Raw genomic sequence first — 9,135 nt, 5'->3', positions numbered from 1 at the left:
GGGCAACCTAGGGAGACACATCATCATCCACACGTCCTAATTAACGAGCTACTACTCGGCCTACTAAAATCCAAACCTATATGTAGCTCCCTACCTTTTATTCTTTAGAACGACCATCAAAATGGCGCCAAATTTCCTTCATCAAAATGCGCACCCATTTTCCATTGGCTTAAACCTACGGGGCATTTCAAATGACACAGCACCATACCACCTTCCGCCTGTTACCGGCTACGGTCTGACTACTGGTGCTCCCTTGCACCTGCCAGTGTAGGCGGTCCTTCCTCCACCCACCCCAACCCTATCCTGTCCTGGACGGAAGAACCGGTTGAGGCCGGTACCTGTGTCCAGGACAGGCGTGCGCTACAACAGCTTGCTCTGAATGTGCACGTTAAACAGTTTTCCAAGTTCCAAGTTCCGGAAATTATTTTAAGGTGACATAACAATATTCTGAGTAATAAAAACACAGAGTCGTAGAATGTATAACATGTTTTATTTGTGTGTACGGTGTTAGCCGACCGTACGGAATTAATCGACTCGACTCTAATAAAATTGTAGTTTAATGCAATTCATTATTTAAAAAATGTCTATATAGAACTTTAGTGTTTGAAAATTATCTGTGAACTGTGATTAAAGTATAAAGAATACACAGAACAGTGTGTAACGTGGTTTACACCCATTTCTATATACATGGACGCGTAGCCGTATATCGAAAATAAAGGCTATAAAACAACAAATAACTGGGGTCATAAATAGAATAACAAACTCGGTACCAGTTATCAAATTTATGTCCCTCGTGAAAATTATTTCACTCGGGACATAAATTTGATAATAACTGGTAACTCGTTTATTATCTATAGTCCGTCTTATCATTTTATAAAAATATTTTTTGTAAATAATTTCAGTTTGGTTTAACATAAGAAAAAAATGTAAAAGTGTTTTGAAAATGACAAAAAAAAAACAAAACTATTTTTGTGTGCAATTTACAAATCAATCGGCTCAGAAATAACTTGAAGTAAATTTCATAGTATGAAAAAATGCGTTCCCCGTGGGACGGACTATAGTATGATCTATGTAAATCTTTAATTATCAGTTATTTTACATATATTGTTTTTATTTATTTACATTTTTCGGTGAACAACCTGGCTCAATTCACTGTATGCTGAAATAATGGATGTTCTTCCTTTTTCAACACGCTCTTTGTTTGGAGCAATGTGGATCACCCAAATCTCAGACCCACTTAACAGTAAAACATAACAATGAAACAATATAATATCAACTTTAATAATAATTTGAAAATGTTAAACACATTTCATTTCATTTCATTTCAACATATTTTCGTGCTTATATCCAATTAAGGTTCAAGCACATTGTCCTAGGCACACACCTCAGCTGGTTTGTCTGTCTAGGACAGTGGGTTAGATGTTAGTGGTTAGTAAGAAAGAAGAGGGTGTAGTGGTTTTACACCTGCCCATTGAGTCGTTAAAACTCGCACTGAGTGGAAGCCGGTATCGGGCTGCGAATCCAGTACCTACCAGTCTTATGTGACAAAAAAAAACTTCAACAGAGATCGCAAACTCCTTTGCGATATTTTCTTTTGCATTAAACTACATGGAGTTAAAGTTTGTTTTGTTTAACGATACCATTAGAGCACATTGATTTATTACTCATCGGCTGTTGGATGTCAAACATTTTGTAATTCTGACATACAGTCTTATAGAAGAAACCCTCCACAATTTTCAATAGTAGCAAGGGATCTTTTATATGTACCATCCCACAGACAGGATAGCACATACCACGGCCTTTGATATACCAGTCGTGGTGCCTGGCTAGAACGAGAAATATCCCAATGAGCAGACCGACGGGGATCGATCCCAGACCGACTGCGCATCAGGCGAGCACTGTATCATGAGTCTACATCTCGACCCTAAACTGCCACTAGAATGAAAGTCAACACCTGGGCAGGTAGCAGAATGTGTCATGTACACCACTATATACAAACTTTGGCAGCTATCTCGGCCTGTATTAAAGATAATTACTTTAGGTATTAACATTGGTATTCAACATGCTACATTAAATATTCAATCACACAATCACTGGTACCTAGCACATCTTGGTATATTTATGTGCATGTTTTCCTGTATATTTTGACAACCTTTCTTTGCTATTTGTATGCAGCTATCAATGATTAGGTTGTAAAACTACGGTGCAGTTGGACTTTGGGTTTTAATTTCTTTCTTTCCATTCAGCGGGTCAACGGGTAACAAAAGCTTCTAAAGACAGTTTTACACTTTTTAATTCTTAAAACACACAAGAGTTCTGATACAGAATCTATAGTCCTTCCCACAAGGATTTCTTCTTTTCATACAATGGAATTTACTACAAGTTATTTATTTCTGAGCCGATTGTTTTCTAAATTACACACAAAGAGGTTTTTTTTCTTTCCAAATCGAACTGAAGTTGGGGTTTTTTTTTTTTTTAATCCCACTTTTCTAGGAGGGTGGGACGGATTGGACTATAAGTACCAATGAAAGTATCTGTTTTTGCAGTGAACCATGGTAAAATCATTTAAAAAATTGCATATTAATCTTTGTTATTTTTATACAGTAATAGTTTTGTGAAATGCGGCTGGTTCACATAAGCCTATAAAACTGCAGTAAAACGGAATACGTTTATACGAATGCATTCTATGCAAAAAGCATCATGTTCAACGTAAAATAGCATATTACCGCACCTATTGCCAATTCACACGATTCATATATTTGCCAATCCACGCTCGAGAAAACGTATGCCTGGGTTGCTTTCGACGTAGGATCGACCCTCTCGATGAACCCATTCTCTGATTGGGCTGTTTCTCGTTCCAGTCAGTGCAACACGACTGGTATATCAAAGATCGTGGTATGTACTATCCTGCCTGTGGGATGGTGCATATATAATAAAAGATTCCTTGCTACTAATGGAAAATGTAGCGGGTTTCCTCTCTAAGGCTATATGTCAAAATATGATTAATAAATCAATGTGTTCTAGTAGTGTCGTTAAACAAAATAAACTATTTCTTACAAATACTAGTGTCGCTAAACAAAACAAACTAACTTTCACGCACTTGGTAACAGTGATGATGTATGCATGTTGCTTTCTGTTGCGGTTGTTAGGCGGCTGTTTGTAGAGCTCCGTACAATCGCGCTATTGACATTTTAACTACCAAGTGTCAAAGAAAATGTAAATCACTTATGCGGGTTCGACGTTTCTCTTTTAATGTCTGTCTGTAACACACAAGCTCACCTACATCGTTAAACGCTGGTTGCTACCGTGGACAACCGCAAGAACGGTAAAGAGGGTACATTTCCCCCCTTTCATTTAATATACATTTTTATCATATATTAGCTAGCATATCCAGTGTAATCAAAGTATGTGATATTTATCAGATCACACACTTTTAGAATTTGATAACTTTGCAAATTAGATTAACACGTATTAAGCTTGAGATTATATGATAAAGAGATTATTACCCTCGTGTGTTTCGGTATCATCAATATCATATACACCTGTATTAGGAATAAAAATTAAAATAACCTCTTCATCATATAATCTCAAGCTTAATACAACGTATTTCTGTAACTGTACACCTACTTTGCAAAGTTCTCACATTCTGAAAGTATGTGATCTGAAAAATATCATGTACTTTGATTACACTGGATACGCTACATAATATATATATATATATATATATATATATATATATATATATATATATATATATATATATATATATATACACACACACACATACACACACACACACATTATTTTGGTATGATAGCTTACACTGTGCACAAGTTGATCTCTACCATTAAAGATTTACTCAGCTAAATAACCTAGAAAATATTTTTGGACGCCTTCATTTCCTATGTCGTGTAGATCATAAATGCTGTCGTACAAGTACATAACATGTTTATACAACGTACGATGTCCACTTCAGTAAGTGATATATGTTAAAAATTGCTGACAAAGAGCGCTTGGACTACTACTTCAACCAAATCGAGTGGCATCCATGTCTAAGTGTGTCGAGTTGTATATCATACATTATTACCCATATGGGCTCAAATATACGGGGTAATATTTTTTCGATCTCTGCATAGTGTGCAGATTGCTTCTACAGTCACTGATTGGCTGGCTTTAAAAAGACAAGATTTGATTGGCAATTACATACTGCCGGGACCACTTTTTGTTCATTCATGATTCCATTCATCGGTCAAACTATTACTACGAACTTGAAATATTTTTTTACGATACGAACATTTACGGAATTAAAAATCAAAATATATGTACAAATGTTTTAAAATGTTTTTATTTTATTATTTTGACTGGGTTTTTTTGGAACTATTCTTTGGTGGATACTGTTGGGTGTGCACCGGTAACGGCGCGTATGAATATATTGTTATGGCTGGTAGAGCTTGTTAGTTGTTACAGCAGCGACAACGTAAATATACTTTTAAAATCGTTAAAGACTGACAATGGGTAATAAAGAGAATAACCAACTCACTACGAGGAATTATGGATTATCTGTCCCTCGTGAATTAATGCTGTAAAACCCTCGCCAGAGGCTCGGGTTTACAACATTAATTCACTCGGGACAGATAATCCGTAATTCCTCGTAGCTCGTTAGTTATTCTGTAATTCATCACTTGTCGGGTGAAAAAAAAATACAGTGATATTGGGGTTTTCTGTGGTTTGTTTGTTGAGTTGTTTGTTTGTTTGTTTGTTTTTGTTAAGGGGGTAACGTAACGAATATCATGTGTATAGCCATCGTCTCAAGTCAAAGGTTTTATTCCGTACCGACAACCCCTGCAATTAAGAAAACGCCTACAGCAAAAAACATGCTGTGGACAACAACAAAAAATCAAATATAGTCTTCAGCAGGAAAATGCCGTGGAGAATTAAAAACTCCACAGCAATCTCCACGGCATTGCCGATTGCCAATTGCCCTGGGGTTGTAGACTGATACTCCATACAGAGGCTTATTTGTGTTATGTATTCAGCTGCTGAGCTGCAAAACTCAAAGCAATTAAATGAATCGAGTTTTGTCTCGTCCCAACCAGTGTCCTACGAGTTGTACATCAAAGGTCGTGGTATGTACTGTCATGTCCATTGAAAAGTGTTTATTCGTGTTTATACGTTGACAGCGAGTTTCCTCTCTGATCCTCGACCCAGTGTCAAAATAATCATACTTGCTGAATTGTCGTTAAACAAAATTAATATTCCTTTCATTTGCATATGTACGTATTGAGTATCTGTACGGAACGGAACCCTTGACATGCGAAGAGGGAGCATAGCATAGAGCTTATTTCAAAATACTTGTTTTGGTATCAAATAGAATTTGAAACTTTGCCCTTGTATTCCTTTTAAGTCGAAATAATATATGTTATTAATACGCAACAAATATTAATGTCACAATAATAATAGAAATATATATTTGTTTAACTTTCTTTCTTTTTTTTCTTCTTTTTTTTGACGTCACATCAATATTTATTTTCGCTTGTGCCAAAATCAATAAGATGAATCACTGACACTTACCGATTACCATAAAACAATAAATTATAATAAGTAGATGTCCTTTGGTGAAGAACAGGGAGTACATACACCATCAAGTAAAACCATATTTATCTACAGTCAAGTCTGTCTTTAACGACCACCAAGAGATCTACTAAGTGTGGTCTTCATCAGCAGGTGGATGTTATATACTGATTAATATAATATATATATATATATATATATATATATATATATATATATATATATATATATATATATATATATATATATATATATTCATCTTTGTACAGAAGGGCTACATCTGAAGTGGTCTATAAAACAAGTGCTTGTTAACCAAATTCCCAGTTACAACAGGTTCGACTGTGTATGTGGGTAATTAAAAGTATGGGTTTTGTTGTAGCAACAGAGACTCCTTAAAAGGGAATACTCCGGAATGTGCAGTGTTGACCATAAACTACTTGCAGTGTCCTGGTGGCTTGCATTACGGTATAATATAACATAATAGCTGAGGAATGGAGATCTCATCTCGTTACACGGCATCTTCAAAACCCGTGAAATTCGCCTTCTTGGTCCTGCTTGTGGCAGAGGTGTGCAACTGGTTAGCTTTCACAACAGCTTCTTGGGGGAACAACTTGGTGCCAGTGGTCAAAGCGACACGGGTTATGGTCTCTGGAGAACGTGCACGGACACTGTAGCTGCTTGTAGCATCCTCGATGACACAAATGCAGGTACAGATTTAAATATACCAATTATAGTGATAGTGTCACGGGGATTCTATAATACCCGTAACTGAATAAAACACGATTATCCAAATATCTCTCCTAACTGTATATCTATTAGATCTCTCTGTAACAGGCAGTTATACCCGCTGTGGCTCGTCTCTAGGTATGATCAGAGATAAGATCTTATATAAAGTATATATTATTATAGCACGTTTAGTTCACTAGAAAACACAACAAAAACACAATACACTTTGGAATCTGTATTAACCTACGCTGACAAATGTACTGCCGCAGTAGTTAATTAATAACAACAATAATAACAACCCAGAACTGATCACTTATTTAGTTAATCTCTAGGTGTCTAGTTTACACAGAATGCTAATCACTTCACCGTGACACAACACTCACACGTGTGATAATTGAGAAACGCTGCCAGGGGAACTTAATTAATAAAGGAATTACAGCTCTATTCCTAACTGGTTAATTTTTAATTAACCCTTACTACTCATTCAGTAACCTTGTAACGCAGAATTAATACTGGTACCTATCACAATAAAGACAATAACCTACAGTTTACCTAGGTCTTCTAGGATGACTGGCTAAGCTTTATATTACCAAATACTCGTATAAATATAGAACAGTAAGACTACGATTTACTTCGTCAGATGACCGAAGACACTGTCTAAATAATATTGGTATAATACAGTATTAAAATATTTAAAGTCACATCAATCACATCAAGGTTATACAACAGAGCAGAAATAATATATTTACCAAAGTCCAAACGGACTAACGTTCCCTGGTAGCCGTCCTTTTTGCTTCTCTCATAACTCTAAAACACTAGCTATTTATTATAAATCGAATATCGCCTGGGGGTACATCGCGGCACCGAATCTTATCATCTGATATTCCACCTCTCCCAGAGTCGGTATATTTTTCTCTGATCGTCAGACTGGCTGTCACCATCGTCGCCAAATCACGGTTGTAAAAACCGCACTTGCAGAGGTATTACGTAACTACTCGCCACATGGCCTCCGCACCTGGCTAAGTGTGTACGGTCGCGCGGAGGTATTACGTAACCAAGTGTACACGACCCTCTAAAACAATTAACACCGCCACAGGCGAAAAGATAATTAAGAGCATGTACCGTCACAGATAGTATATTCAACTGAATAAATTTTGTACAAAATACGATACATGGTATATATATATATATATATATATATATATATATATATAGAGAGAGAGAGAGAGAGAGAGAGAGAGAGAGAGAGAGAGAGAGAGAGAGAGAGAGAGAGAGAGAGAGAGAGAGAGAGCGAGAGAGAGAGAGATAGAGAGAGAAAGAGGCGGGGGGGGGGGGGGGGGGAGGGGGGGGAGGGAGGGGAGAGTATAGGTTTGCAATAGCACACTCGTTTTGATTCACAGCAATTATTTCTTGCATGCATGTATCATAGGTAGAACAGTACACCACACAGTTTTATTATAACCGAGCACTGGTTCGGTCCTCGTATCGACACTGGATCAGGAACTCTATATTTCAGCTATATTCTGCTTCTGTTTGGATACGCATGCTATTATTAATAGTAGTTATGTTTAGTAGTGTCGTTGACATGCAAGTCATCTCCTTGTTTTATGATCTACAACTAGCATCGTCAAATGCCAGGCTATATTTGTTTGCGACGACTTACATATTTTTTGGAAACCAGGCTTTACGGTGTTTATTCCTATCTTCAGATTGGCTCGGTGCTACACAGGCGTTTACCATCTTCGGGTTCGTTGGCATCAACGTGGCCTTCCTCTTTGTGGTGCTACAGATCTCCTCGGACAAGTGCAAGGGCGTCAGCGATCTTAGTCTGTGGAACGCGATTTTGTGCTTCTTCACAGGTAAACTGAACAGTGATGGATTTAAAAAAAAAAAAAAATCTTTTCAGTGAGACCCCTCGAACAGGTACGAAATTCGGTGAGTTTTGTAATAAATGTGAACAAAGTCGGATAACCGGCACTTTTGGCACAGGTCTTACCATACCAGTTTTGTTTTAATGAATACCATAGTAGTCCTAATTAAATTTAGAGTTTATTATTCAGCTTTTGTAGAACGAGGACGTGCATGTGTTTTATCCAGGACTCCTTCGTCTACTAAATAAAATTAAACGATAAACTCCAGCAATTTCACAAACTGACTTTAAAATAAAATTCAGCATGTTCCCATCTTTCGAGATATTTTTAATCTACCAGAACTATATTATAGCAATTAAGCATGTAGTTTGGCCATGGACATTGAGTTTTAGTTTTGGTCCATCCATTTTGTACAATAAAAAATACATTATGATGAATTTCATTATCTATTTCAATGTCCACACTTTACTAACGAAGGATCAACCTACCTAAATAAATATTACTCCAAAAGACCAAACACTTTCAAATTACACAAGCTCTTTAACACAAAACAATCATCTATTATAAAGAAACTATGTACGTTTCTTAATGTCATTTATAGTGTATTAAAAGACACGCCTTTGTCATAGATTTATTCAACTAATATATTTTAGCTTTTGTGTATGATATATATACATGTAGATATATATAGATAGATAGATAGATAGATAGATAGATAGATATAATTATATGCATGTATATTTTAATCAGCAGCCGCCATTGTATTGTATATATATATATATATGTTTGTAAACACCTCAATGTAACACCGTTTAGTGTTCTGAGTGAATAAAGTTCTGTTCTGTTCTGTACATTAACTGACCATGTTAACTAATCACCAGTTTATTTTATGTTTCAGCTGGCTGTTATCTTATTGCGGTCGTGCTTTTCGGGTCGATGTTTGACTCGAAGTACGCAGGCGCAGGAG

The sequence above is a fragment of the Gigantopelta aegis genome, chromosome 4, assembly GCF_016097555.1.
Source record: "Gigantopelta aegis isolate Gae_Host chromosome 4, Gae_host_genome, whole genome shotgun sequence".
Taxonomy (NCBI): domain Eukaryota; kingdom Metazoa; phylum Mollusca; class Gastropoda; order Neomphalida; family Peltospiridae; genus Gigantopelta; species Gigantopelta aegis.
Note: the sequence above shows the minus strand (reverse complement) of the source record.